The sequence below is a fragment of the Glandiceps talaboti genome, chromosome 16 (assembly GCF_964340395.1).
Source record: "Glandiceps talaboti chromosome 16, keGlaTala1.1, whole genome shotgun sequence".
NCBI lineage: Eukaryota > Metazoa > Hemichordata > Enteropneusta > Spengelidae > Glandiceps > Glandiceps talaboti.
The window spans coordinates 3,471,994-3,487,629 of NC_135564.1; the positions used below are offsets into that span (position 1 = coordinate 3,471,994).

General features: G+C 35.1%; 1 protein-coding gene across 2 annotated transcripts in view; it reads left to right on the forward strand.

The window, feature by feature from the left end:
- Nucleotides 1-8,361: 8,361 nt before the first annotated feature.
- LOC144447849 (atrial natriuretic peptide receptor 1-like) overlaps nt 8,362-15,636 on the forward strand; it is a 54,596-nt gene continuing 47,321 nt past the window's right edge. The window contains exon 1 of one of the 2 annotated variants that reach the window (XM_078137967.1): nt 8,362-8,444. The gene's annotated coding sequence lies outside the window, so the exon portion shown is untranslated. Of the gene's footprint in view, nt 8,445-11,283; nt 11,377-15,636 lie in introns of those variants that run through there. The other variant, XM_078137966.1, reaches the window with a different exon arrangement.

Here is a 15,636-nt window from a genome sequence, read left to right on the forward strand (position 1 = left end):
AGAAATACATTATTTTATGAACTTAGATATGTTAAAAAGTATGCTACGAAATGAAGCTTCCATTTACATCTATTTGAGGCCTAAGCCTACGGCCCTTTCCTTATTTTATCGGGAAATGTATCCACTTTCCACAGTATGTGTTAAGGTTGCCCGCAGAAAAAACGTTTACAACTACAATTACCACATTCCAGAGAAAGAAATTAGTATTTGACCTGCATTGACATTGCCCTCAAGGTAGTATAGTTTGGTCGACGCAAAATGAAATTACAACTGTAAGTTTATTTAAAGCAAACACCTTTACACTTTCATATGCCAGAAGGGGGCATTACAATGAACAAATCAAATAAATAACTTGTACCGCAAGTTTACATCATAGTGAATGAGTATTGCTTGCTTTGACGGTTGAAAGAGCAAGACTTACCAGGTGAGGTCATGTGACTGGTTATAGGGATCTGATTATTCAGTTTATCGTTTATTGGTAAAAACTGCACTTATTTCAAATTCAGGAATACGTCCATGGATATTATTCGAACGAAGTATCAAACTTCCTTGTTGATAATTTTTTTTTTTAAGTTAACCGATTCCTGTTTCTAATTGTCATATATCTGTTAATACCAGTTTTAGGTTCTTTTTATGAACACTTTCTTTATTCAATCATGCACCTTCCAAACTCTATTCAACACAGGCTACTTTTGTTCACGGTAGTGACTAAATTGAAAAAAAAAAATCACTAGAAACAAAGTAGACATGGAGAAGAAATCTTTCTAACCGAATGTTCACGAGTATTAATTACATTTCATACAAAATAACTATAAATATAAGAAACTCCAAGTTAAACATTCCTGTAAAATGACCACTAATGTGTTTTAATTAGTCTCTTTAGAGATCTTAAGTTTCCCCTGCAGACCAACATATGGCAACTCTGTTTTGTTTACGTGGGACCACAGCGGCAAGCATAATTAAATTTCTGTGAAGTCAGTTTAGGTTACTGACATCTACATACGTCTAATGACTAAAAGTATGTACGCCTATATCCTCATCTGACTTAGTAGGAGAGAACGAACGATGATTTGTAGGAGTAAAGAAGTTGATGGTTGTGATGTGGTGCACGTCAATGAAATAAAATACCAAACTGTATACTCATACTGCTGGCGTCACGGAAGACTTGGAATTTGACACACGTTCGGGTGACAGGTACTGCCGGGAAAGTTCTTCTTCTTGTGTATTATGTTTCATCTTTCCTAGTGCGATGTAGTGAAGATCAACAAACATGGACAAACCGACCCAAAAGATGACAGAAATCAAGACGTGAGATCCAAAGCAGTTGCTTGTTTTGTCAGGTACGTGTTGAAAAGTGAAGATGCCATTTTCACGTTGTTTTCAGCCCAGTATACATGTATTTGTTGATATGGCTTTTGGGAGGCGAGTATGTAGCCCTACCAGACTTGACTTGACACAATCACCACGCCAGTCTGAATAATATTACAGCAAACATGCTTGGTATTTGGGCAAAAGTCGATTAGTCGTGGAATTTAGACCTTGAAACATGAAGTCTGTCTGGGTTGAAACAGTCTAGTTCTATCATAAATTGAACAAATTTAATTCACCGAACCTTAACCGGATTTCATTCTTCAATGATCCTTACTTTGCATTTGCTTATTTCACATTGTAATCTCAGTTAGCGTCTGAACTGTTCTAAGAAATCTGTAAACAACGAATTATTTATAGCGAAATGACGTCATCTGCACTACAAGATCCTCTTATAAGTAGTATCCCAAGCTTCTTCGAATGTTAGAACCAGTTATCAACACTCAGGACGTCTTGCAATCATAAACATTTGAATTCTTGCGTTCTATTTACATAGACAAGCAACCATCTTTGTATTGTTGCACAAAGGTCGGTGACCTCGAAATACAGTAAACATTTATCAGCATTATAGGTTAGCCAATTTACATAACCTTCATCAAAGTCTAGAATGTCTAATCCTATCCTTTCGCTTCATTTATGCATGTCTAGGACTCTTGACGCGTGTTTCATTACTTAATCGCAGCTATTTTCGTACATATATAATTCATTTCGATAATATGGCTGTCCTTGACAACAAGATAAAGTGGTACACTGTTAACGCATGGGTCTTAGCAGACATGAATGTGCATTAGATGAACAATGTATGTCCATGACTATAGTATTTATCTGATGGTAAAAAGCACTTAGAAATCATGAATATTCAGTGTTCATCTAAAACTGTATACCACTGTAAGAACAATAGGGATGAAGAGAGTTTCAATTTGGTGTTTCTTGGTAACCAAGCAACATTTATGTGATATGAGATCATGAAATGTTAATTTATATAAAAAAAATACTTTTATTTCCAGGAGTAGCATGAAATTCTACATAATTCTAATCTGTTGCTGGAATAGCCGAAGTATTTATAATACATCTGAACGATTAATGATACATTTTGTAAATTAAAAACTATTTTTAAACTGCTGAAAGTTTTCTGATACTAATCCAGATCGGCCTTTTTAAAAAATTTTGATAAATTATATGCATGAAATAGACTTTGTTTTGCAACAATAGGAGGCCTTCGCATATGTCATTTCGTAGTTCCAATACTGAACCCTAAGGAAATGGAAATATGTATGGATATATCCTCAAGGATACTATCAAATTGGCTAATTAATTGAAATCAGCTCTACTTCAACTAAGTATGACAACATCCTCATCTTTGTACTCATGATGGTTATAATGAACTGGTATTTAACTGTAAAGCAATTGTAGAATTCTTGATAATGGTTTGCATTAGAATACAAATAAACAAAGCATAACTGTAGCTGTAAGAACTTGAAAATGTTTTATATGAGTATTTTCACACTCTAGGCACTATCATCGATCATAAATACGTCATATATCATACTATAAGTGGATTAATATCAGGAAACGGAATTCAACTATTATTTATGAACGCATTAATCAAGGACTCTTTATGGTAAACAGAGTTAGAAGGCACACTGTACAACGCTCAGCAGCTCTTTAATTTTAAGAGGTAATAATTCAAAAACACACAAACGATGTCAATAGTTGGACTTCGATGGCTGATGTTTTTTGTCTATGCTATAAAAAAGCACTATGAAAAAACTAACATATAATAAGGTAAACATTATGTCTATGTTTTTAGAAAATCTACTTTATTCTATAAAACATTTCTTCTTCATGATTATGTTGCATATTTAAACAATGAAATTCCTAATAAAGAAACCATTGCCTCCTCTCACACTACAGATAAATCTAATTTGAATGCCTTAAAGTTTGTTGAACTATCAACGTATAATTGAATTATGATTAAAAGTTACACATGACAAAACATAGTTACATGATTACATGGATTTTAACTTTGGAATTAATTACAACGTTTTGATTCAGTAACGTTAATTTAATGCTTGCACTGAAATCCCTGTAGATCTTAGCAATGACGTGATTGAGAACAGCATATCAGCTATTAGGTTGAGTGACTGCATGTGTAAATCAATGCAATAACATCAGTTATAAAATTGTTCATCATATTTACATAAACTACAATCTGATTAGAATCTGGTGTGGTGAAAGCGGCTACATTTCTTTATTTACCTCTATTTCTATCGTTTTGTGTCGTTTGTTTTGTTCCGGCTGATCGTTGAAAGAAACATTAACGACACAAAACGATGGAAATGGAGGTAAATAACGAGACATCTAGCCGCTTTCACCACATCAGATTTTAATCAGATTGCATAATATACAGCGGGTTAAGCCTTCTCTTTAGCGATATCCCACTGGACTGTAAGCGCATGATTTACAAATGCCTGAATGAACATGATTTAAGAGGATATTGATCGTCTGACAGGGTCTTATTTCTAATCTGGCACTGACGGACAAATGCATGATTGAAATACATAAATGTTTTCAAGGCCACATAAGGTAAGAATCTAATATGCTTTTTAAGTGAAACATTCTTCGACCCTAAACTAAGACTCTAGTAAAGTCTTATAACCTTCGTTCAGTGTACTTCAAGGATTTTCTCTAGGCCAAAATGAAAATGATGTATGGTATACCATTAATGTATTCATGTACGTCTTTCCTAGCCAATCCTTTACGTGACTACATTTTGTCAAATATTAGGTTATATAAATAAAAAACATAGCTATTAAAATACTTAAGAAAGAGAGATGTCATGACAATCTCTGTACTTTATTCTTGATATATTATGTATGGTTATCATATTTAGGTCATAATTAACGCGAAAGTATTCTCCATCTACACAAACACGAAAATATACAATAGAAACGACAAAAAATACATTCACAAATTACTACTTGGGTTTAAATTATCGTGTTTTGGGGGCAAAACAAGTCATGAGGTCTTAAGCCATAACTCAGAGTTACCCACTTCAGATGATCGCAAAAGCGTGAAACTCTGAGTCATGGCTTAAGTCTTCCTAATTCCTGGTATTAAATATATATTATGTTCTACTAATAATAATTCACTGAAGACTATTCTCATGCATACATACATACATACATACATACATACATACATACATACATACATACACACACACACACACATACATACATACATACATACATACATACATACACACACACACATACATACATACATACATACATACATACATACATACATACATACATACATACATACATATCAAAGCTAAAACTCTGAAAGAAGACTCGCACTTCATATCAACTGGCACATAGTCATAGACTATATACATATACTTGTAGGCCGTTGGAGATCTTTGATAATGTGTCCCTAATTTTTGTTAAACATATGATAGGAAAAAAGACTGAAATCGACATAAAGTAGGCTTAGTAGTTATAAATTTAAACTTTGTAGCAAACAAACTAAAACATAGAGTTAAGTATCTAGCTGAGATATGTTCTCTATTATCTTACCACACAAGTATTCATTATTTAAGATATTCTCACTTTAAAAACTTATGACGAAAATTACATGTTTATAATTGATGAAATTGAGACATTTTGACTGGCAGCACTTTCATAAGGATTTATATCTGATATATAATTAAAACTGATACATTAAACTGTGGACGTGCCTCTAAACAAACTATAGAATGATATTTTTAACATACGTGTAACCATCGTATTCATTATTAACCCCACTTTGAATTAACACAATCTGAAATGATTCATTGACTTCAATTTCACGGATGACTGTAAGTCTGTGAAGATGTCTTAAAGGATCTTAGAAAGAACATAATATATGACACTGCAAGTCTTAGAATATCTTAGTAAGGACACAATACAGGACATTGTAAATCTCGTAAGATATCTTAGTAAGGACATTATACAGGACAATAAGTCTCAAGATATCTTAGTAAGGACATAATATTGGACATTGTAAGTCTTAATCATAGTAAGGACACCAACTCTCTGAAGATCTTAGTAAGGACACAATATAGGACACTAAGTCTCAAGATATCTTAGTAAGGAAACTGAAAGTCTCAGAATATCTTAGTAAGGACCTAATATAGGACACTGTAAGTCTCAGAAGATCTTAGTAAGGAAACTGTAAGTCTCAGAAGATCTTAGTTAGGACATTGTAAGTCTCAGAAGATCTTAGTTAGGACACTGAAAGTCTCAGAATATCTTAGTAAGGAAACTGAAAGTCTCAGAATATCTTAGTTAGGACATAATATAGGAAACTGCAAGTCTCAGAATATCTTAGTAAGGACATAATATAGGAAACTGCAAGTCTCAGAATATCTTAGTAAGGACATAATATAGGAAACTGCAAGTCTCAGAATATCTTAGTAAGGAAACTGCAAGTCTCAGAATATCTTAGTAAGGAAACTGAAAGTCTCAGAATATCTTAGTAAGGAAACTGAAAGTCTCAGAATATCTTAGTAAGGAAACTGCATGTCTCAGAATATCTTAGTTAGGACACTGTAAGTCTCAGAAGATCTTAGTTAGGACACTGCAAGTCTCAGAATATCTTAGTAAGGAAACTGCAAGTCTCAGAATATCTTAGTAAGGAAACTGCAAGTCTCAGAATATCTTAGTAAGGACATAATATAGGAAACTGCAAGTCTCAGAATATCTTAGTAAGGAAACTGCAAGTCTCAGAATATCTTAGTAAGGAAACTGCATGTCTCAGAATATCTTAGTTAGGACACTGTAAATCTCAGAATATCTTAGTTAGGACACTGTAAGTCTCAGAAGATCTTAGTTAGGACATTGTAAGTCTCAGAAGATCTTAGTTAGGACACTGTAAGTCTCAGAAGATCTTAGTAAGGAAACTGAAAGTCTCAGAATATCTTAGTAAGGACCTAATATAGGACACTTCTTATAAATAATGGAGCGTTTACTAAATCCAAAGTTTACTTGAAAGTGTTCATTATCGATTGAAAAACTTATAAACTGTCTCTAATAAAAATAAAGAATGGGATAGCAATGCTGAATAATTAACATTTTAAATAAATAAATAAAGAATCAATCAATCAATCAACCCATAACTAACATAATTGATTAATTTGTCATTCATAGGCCACCTGATCAAATTCATGATAAGTGGATTGAATACATCCGAGAGAGAATCCACATTACTTCAAAAAGAATATTCAAAGGATTGCCTGGGAAATTATTGACTTTATAATTAGGATAATAGAACATATTGTTGTACCCTGAAGTAATAGAACATTATACTCTACAATTGAGATGAATCAATTAATCCCTCCCTTTTGGGCTATTCTAATACATTGAAATCTTGAAATATTAATGAAATAAGGGATTTAAAACAAAATTGCTTTCAGTTAGTTTTGCTTAATGTCTTCTTTCCTCAAGCTAATTTAAAACCACGCTCAGGTTTTGTTTTCAGTTAAATAATTCTATAGGAAATGATAGAATGTCGGCATGCTTTGATTATACACTTTAGAAGTTTTTTCCATTTAAATTTTTCGCCCCAGATAGGTACAAATAGAGTGTTGTTTGTTGTGAATTTTATCAAATACATTTGGTTAGCTTAGCAGTGCACAGTTAACACATTGATGTTTTTGAAGTTCTCTTCTTTCCTAACCAATCAGACATTGATATTGTATTGTCTGTTTGATGCTTTATAAAAAACATGGTAAAGTGTCGCAATCGACTGATACCGTTAAAAGAAAAATAACAGCCATTTTAAAGTTACCGTTCAGCGGCTCTGTTCGATACAACCACAGAGAAATCAATAAGAAACTACATATTCTACGCTAAGACAGCATGATCACAATTCCTTCCTACATTTTGTCTGTTATGAAATAAACCATCTAAACATACATACATACATACATACATACATACATACATACATACATACTACAACTACAGACAAACACAAGGGCGCCAATGTTTTGATGCCTGCATTTGATGTCAGTGTACATGGTGGCACTTTCGTTCATTTCAGTTAGACAACATGTCGCAAGAAAATGTATTCATTCAGCCTTGTTATCTTAAAGTGTAGCATTGCAGCTTCTTGTCGGGTTATGTGTGGTTGTATCGAACAGAGCTGGTGAAAAGTAACTTGAAACGGACTGTATCTAGGACATGTTGGAGTCTTGTCATTGATATGTCTGATGACCATTCTCCAAGTTATAACTTACAATTTATTGACAAATAATTTTGCCTTTGTTGAATATTCACAATATGTAAGCTGACCATTCGCCAGGTTATAACAATCTTCTGATAAAGTTTTGACTAGTATGTATAATCACAGACAAGTAAGACAATTCCTTACTTGTCTGTGGTATAATGATATTGGTTGGTGGACCATTCACTTACTAGTCTTCATAATTCTTCTTAGTAAGTTCTAGATTGTTTTCATAACTATCTACGATAAAAACATAAATAATACGACAAGATGTAGAATTTTATTTTTATATTTATAACAACATACACATTACTTCTGTTCAAAAAACTTATTCCCAGCTCAACTACCCAACTATTTATTGTACAATATTCCGTTGTTGTTTTTCTCTTTCAACAATCTAGCAATATTGACACAAGCTGTCCCACATAGTTGTGATAAGCTGCTTTGATGGGACAGCTGTCGTCTGCTCAATAGCACTACCGTCATTTACTGTGATTAGTAATAGTATTAATTGCACTATTACAACATTACCGTCTATATCGGACTGTCATTAGCTCCCTGCATCATGTACTAGTATCGCCTATCGCTGGCCTGGAGAAATGGTAAATATTTGATTACATCCTATGGCATATCGAGATTAGATCAAAGTAGAACCGAACAGCAGTGGATGGATAGAATGATTCCTCGCCTCTATATATACCGACTTTACATAGTTGGGACTCGGCGTTCGGTGCACAGTTTATTGGCCACTCTTACAAAGAGTAAAAAACCAGTGATCAACGTATTGTCTTCAATTACAGTTGGTAAGTAAACAAATACATTTTGCAAGTTTCAGCTTTAACAGACACATTTCAATTACGAACAGAGACGACCGAGAGTTAGTCGGTTAGTCAGTCAGTCAGTCAGTCCGTCAGAAAGATAGGCAGACAGGAGATAGACAAATAAAGAGACAGTCAGACACACAGACAGACAGACAGACTGACTGACTGACTGACTAACTGACCCAGTCAAGCATACTGACAGACTGGTATATTCACAGACAGACAGACAGACAGACAGACAGACAGGCAGACAGACAGACGGACAGACAGACAGACAGACAGACAGACAGGCAGACAGACAGACAGACGGACGGACAGACAGACAGACAGACAGACAGACAGACAGACAGACAGACAGACAGACAGACTGATAGTGTGTTGGGTCAACTATTCTGAAAGGTGTATCTGGAACTGTCACTATGGCATAACGATGTTTTAAATTCGAGGAACATTTGTCGATTTGCGATGTACGTGTTTTCTATTGTTACCAATATACCAGTAATCTCCTTATCTTGGTAGACTACACTGTGGCGCCCCAGTTGATTCTATTTAAGCCGTTTTTGACGTCTTTAGTGTATCATTGGTTAAAAGCTTACTCTTTTATCCTTATCAAACAAAGATTGACCGCGAACCATTTCCATTTGAACACACTCTAGGTCTCACATTGGCGTGGGCTTACATATATTATATATTTTTTGTTAAATAAGTTCGACTTTGAATGTTGGCCAAAATATTATTCAAATAAACATAGTTTAAATACTACCAATTTTAATTCGTGCTAATCAAATATATTTGAGACTTTGCATTGGTTGGGTAGAAAGTGTACTGAAACAAACAAACAAACAAACAAACAAACAAACAAACAAAGAAAGAAACAAATTGAAATGAAGGCTGTGGTCTTGACCGTTTGTACAATTGTAAGAGAGTAAAATAATCGCTCACTATTAAAGATTGTCCGGGGAGAAAATAAGTCATTCGTATGGGCAAGCGAACAATGTGGAATAGAAGCGGTTCAGCTACGTGCATTGACCTCAATACAATCCTCTATATATATGCAAAGGCAGTAAGGGGAGGGAACTACATAACTTGTATAGCTGTAAGCGTTTATGGAGCCATATTATTATTACAGACAACAATCATAACTTTTAGAATCACATATAGCTGTTTACCAAGTACTCGATATAGAAGTCGCACTTTTGTGGATTTTTATGATTTCCAAATACTGTTCGCTTGAACAACGGCGCGTCAAACAGTGACATCAATATACAAAGTTTACAAAGACGATATAGCTAAATAAGTACCGGGCGAGGCTGATCACCAAAGGGTGGAGCGTCAATATCGTGAAAGCACTTTATAGGTGATACAATTTATAATGTACACATCAGTTTAAGTGGGCATCAGATTCTCTTGTTCAAACATTTAATAAAGGAAATTCAGAGCCATTAGTATTTACTCCCACGTACCATTTATAGAAATAGTATATGTGAAGTTTGAATGCAATGCAGATAACATGGTATAAGTTAAACACTCATAAAAAGTAAACGAACGACATACTGTTATGATTGTTCACTGGGCCATTAGAAATGGAGATCGTGCTACGCCTACGGTAACAATGAATAAATGAATAATCTATAGTTAGCGGGAAAGATTTGCATTGTTAGGGAACAAACTCATAACTTGTTTGTATGTTAAGGTTGTTAATTTCTATTTAATCATTGTTCATGTCGTGTTTCGCTCATACAAAATACTTTGAACTTTTCGAATAGGGTCAGTTGATACCGTACATTCATTCTCTGTTTACATATTAAGTTGTCAGCTGACTTGTACTATTTTATATCACTGTTTACAACTCGTTGGGTTGAACTTATAAGCAGAGTTATGGCAACATTAGATACCAAATAATTCACCACCTGTGTAAAGTCTATAAATCTAAAGTAACAAACTATAGACAGTATTGATAAGGTACTTCCAAAGTTTAAACAGTACATAAATCAGTTCTTGGTTATCATATGCATGCCAAGTGTTCAAATGGTAAAGCGAAATTACAAAAAACGAAACTTGAGAAAGTATATTTGAAATTGTAACCAAGTGTACTTATTTACGCATTGGAATGTTCATATCGGAGTCCAACGTAGTTGTAGTAAATCTTCTTGTTAATCATTTCGAGAATAAACAAGGTGGTACTACTTTGTAAAGATCACCATAGCAACCAAGTTATAAATAGAATATTAAAAGGTAGCTTTTTTAATTCTTGATAACAAGGCATCTGTCAGTTAATGCAGTGCGCTTTGTGTCTGTATTGCCAAGTTACATTTCAGCTATTAATGGGTAACAAAGAAACAGCGATGTAAAATGTCGAAAGTTTATAAACAGGCGAATTTACAGGTGCTACCTCATTAGTGACTGAAAATCGACAAAGATTTAAAGCTTTGTCGATATTATCATGGTAAGTTGATAATGGTAAGCCACGGTAATAACATTCATTTCAGTCAACAATGGACAAATATACTAAATCGGCTATTGTTTCTCGTATCGACTTTATAAATTAATAATTTAGTCACGATTGCCACTGCCAGAGACTCTAAATCGATCTGTAAGACCTTACGTACTTTTCCCCAGTGTTGTAATTTCGAGATTGGTCCCATAGGTACACACACATAATAGGAACTCCGTAGTGGGAAATACCGTAACAGCGCAGTGACTAAGCATGGCGTAGACCAGGTAGTTTGCTCTTCCGCATAGGTGTAATTTCTCAAGGTTATTTCTCGCGAAATTCTCAACCCACTTCCTGACGGTATTCATCATACACGCAGTTGATCAGTTGTAGACAGATCGGGGAGTATGGATGTCGTGTAATCTACTTTTAATCGCTGAAAATCGCCAATTTTAGGCTGGAAGAAGTATCCTAATCCGGGTAAGAAAGCTTCATTAAGTAGTAAGTACTATCAGTGTCAACTAACAATGCTGCAACTATATATGACACCATGAATAATATCATCAAGTGAGTGAATAACGCATACAGTGAAGTTCAACGTATTGTATTTATATCATGTCTAATTTTCTGCTTGTATTTCGGGGTTGTCGTTTACGTTTCATATTTATTTCGTTTCGTTGATTACCGCAAAGCGTGAATATAACGTTAACAGACTACAGTTAAATGTACACCATGTAACCACAACCGTACCAAAAGTATCGCATCAAACTAGACAGTATGTTCATGTGACGATTCATGGGTTTATCCTTGCTACAACCTTTCTAAATGATTTAGAATGGCTTGGTGATACTTTATTCTTAAGGTCTCACGCAGTCGTCTCCAGAGTGAGGAACTTGCAGACGGGTGACACAACACGCACTTTCAGGTCACGGCCTTTCCCAGGTGGCTGTCGAAAATCTCACAGCTGCGTGTGTTTTGGGTAAACATTTTGACAAAATGGAAATAAGGAGTCTTTTTTAATCAGTTTTAACGATATAACTTGTGACGTAACGTCTTTGAAACACGAAAACTGGGGTTTGTTTTCGAGTGTATACTAACATCATCATAATCAATGAATCACGTAGATTTTTACATGGGTGGCGCATGTGAAGAACACGTTTTTATACGGTTATATTCAACTATCGTTTTATGTGACAAACACGTTTTAATCTCTAGTTGGTGTTTCAAAGCTTAGGGCAATACATATGCCTCGAAGAGATGATTATTGACGCTACAGAGATACTATGCTGAATGTATTGTATGACGACTATAAATCATATCTTTGTACAGTAAGCTTATATCGAGCAATACATTGTCATCAACGAAGTCATAAAAACACTATATCACTAATGTAGAACAAGTGTAGTACGCAACAGCGGGGCGCATGATATGGTTTCGGGATATAAATTGCAGCCGTATAGTAGACCATACATGCCTGGATTGAGACAGGGTGGCCTTATCTCTTAAATTGCTATAAATTTACAGAATTAACAGAAGCTCTGCGTCATCAATCTCAAAATTATACCGTCGATAATTTTACAGCACAGTGATTTCAATACCGTGATAAACCTCGTTAGGCTTATCTCAACCACACAGTTGATAATTTGTAAATCCTTCACTTGCATATATTTTCATTCCCCTTGATCCGATAAAATGATACGAACCGAGATGAATGGCAGTGTATCCATTTGCGCTGGGTTTGCCACTAGCTATGGAATGTACAAATACGTAAAGTACATTTCAATCAATACATTAAAGCAATCATGGGAATATGAATATAAATGTATTGTTAAAAGTCTGATCAAATACTGAGAGTTGTTACTGCTATTTGCCCAACGTTTAGAATTTATACCAAGTATTATAATACACAGAAACAAAAGGGGTTGTCCGAAAACAATTATGCACTATTTTAGTTTTAATAAACGACAGAAAATTTCAAAAAAATTCACGGTAATCAATATTCCGTTTAGAAAATTTGACAACAAAGGAGAACTGAATCTATACTAAAATGTAACACTATATCCATTTTAATTAGATCAAACTACACTTGGGACAGAATGTTATTACTAAGTGTATGTACGTGTGTACAGCACCTCAGACGGTGATATAGTGAAGACGCATTTCGGACTATGCCGTAACGAGGTCAGTGGTTTTATGACAATGTTGAAGTTAGACAACATCTATTCAAATATCTACAGTGATAGTAACCTCGGCGTCTGTACTCGACGATCAACGTTCACTACTTTCAACAGGTAGTACGACAGGCCTTTACAATCTTTCGACGAAAGGGGTAGATCACTTCCTACATTTTATATCGTCGCCACGTCACTATATAGTATTGTCATGTTTTAAATGCCCAATCTCTATACGTCGGAACAGTAACTTGTAATGAGTCTTGCTGTATGTGACACGACACGACACACCTGTTGAGTCAGTGCCATTGTCCTCAACATGAACATTACCATTTCCACATCACACTTTCAAATATGGTCAGTAATAAAGCAAAATAACATCTGAAATTCTACAGATAAGAATAAGTTACTTTTATTACCGTTCCGGTGCATAAGCAGGTAGCCGCTCAGTATATTCTCCGTCACGTACGTTCGTCAGTCCATTGGTGTAATATTTACCCCCTGCCAAGACGGGCCACACTGTTGAAGTAACCAGCCTACAGCTAAACTCGTTTCATGTTACAACTGGGAACGTTTCGCGTATATCATTGTGAAAAGAAACATGGCGTTTTCAACCATAAAAGACACAATTATTATTACTAAGGTTGAAATTCGTTCAAAATTAGCCCATCTATCATCATCATCATTCCGCCGCAAGGTATTTTTGTTTGCTTGTTACAGAGCTAGCTTCACAGGTGTGCATAGTTAGCGATGCATGATCCCAGAGTTGTAAAAAGTCTTCTGGGTTGTAGATATGCGTCATTTCATTTGGGATGAATATTATCAATCTCAGTCAGTTAAACATAGTATCAAATTTCAAGTGAGAAACATAACTCGATATGTATCAAGGGGCTCATCCCAAACTGTAATTATAATGAAGTGCTGAATCAACTGTGATCGGACGGATAGTTAATAAATACGAACGTGTGAGAACGTTTATGGTATAGCAAAATAACGTAGATTTGAGAGTTTTAAATGACATCTCAACAACTTGAATATGAACATAATATATATTGCGATTTCTTGCGATAAACTGCCACTTGATCACGTGACTGAAAGAGTGTATGACATGAATAATAATGAGCTCATTATAGTACTATAAGCTAGACCTATGTTACTCTTATATATATTTAGAAAGAATTTAATATGTTGCATGTGACTGCCCACTTTTCACTATAGATCTAACAAGAAGTGAATGAAAAGTTGCCCATGTATGTACGTACACACACACACACAGACAAACAAACAGGCACAGACGGGTGGACAGACAGATAGACAGACGGATGGGCAAATGGAGACAGAGACAGACAGACATACATACATACAGACAGACAGACAGACAGACAGACAGACAGACATATGGGAAAAGTGGACAGTCACTTCGGTTCAATGCAATCGATACTATAGATTCATGTGCAGAAAACTTTTGTTTTCCACATACGTTAAACCAAGCATTTTAAAAAAGTTGCTGAATGGGGACTTCCTAAATTTGTTTAAAGAGTTGTTTTGAACTAAAGAGGGCAGTACTCAGTACAAGTTCATTGACCGTTACAAACCATCGAACTGCTGTAAGCTTATGTGGAAACTTTGTTAGGTATATAATTTTTTACAAAGATCGCACAAGTTTTAACAACGTTTAACACACTTGACTGGCAATAGAAAATTGTGTGACATTGTCATGGTTATGTGAAAAATTCTGATGTTTCATCAACGCAATACATGGTTGTACCTTCCATTAAAAAATAACGGTCATGTGAGGATAGTTGTAATATCGTTACGAATGATATTTCGAAATAATTGTCGACGCCTACATGTCCCATTGCTGTGCACCGCTAGTTCAATTACATGAATGGCACACTGTTCCTCATCAGACAAACAACACTGGTCCTATAAAAGGACGTTTTTATTATCCACACCCACTTTAGGTTTCTTTGTCACCAAATACCTTTCAACAAGTGGTTACTGCTATTATTACCCACCGTAATGTGTACATTTGTAATTATATCAAGTACGGAAGCTTTCATCTTTCGAAGAACAGTTATTATAATCTCAGACCACTATACTACAACGAGAATAAAACGACAGTGAGTCAATGTTTGTGTTTGTCAGTTAGGTTGGGACCTAGTCTCAGTGTTATTTACAGGACTCAATAGAAAATTATGTACACTGCCGTTTGGACGTGCTCAAACATTATCTCGCTCACTGACTCGGACTACCAAACAACCACTATTACATACAGTAAATGTATGTAGAACATTGCGGAGACAACAAGTTCAGTTACCTAATGTAAACGAAATGCCAAACTTGTACGTCAACACGTCGTGTGACTCGATGAACATTCTCAGAAGCGTTGCCGGATATACAGATAAGTGGCAACCTTTGACCTCTTTAAAGGAATTACAATAGTGATATTTTAATAATCAGTTAGCCGTACACAGGTAGTACGTCATGACGTGAGGAAGTGAGGGAAATCTCGGTTAAGAGGTATAATCCGGCCGAGTCCAGCTTCGAAGCCTTGCGGGTAAGAAGT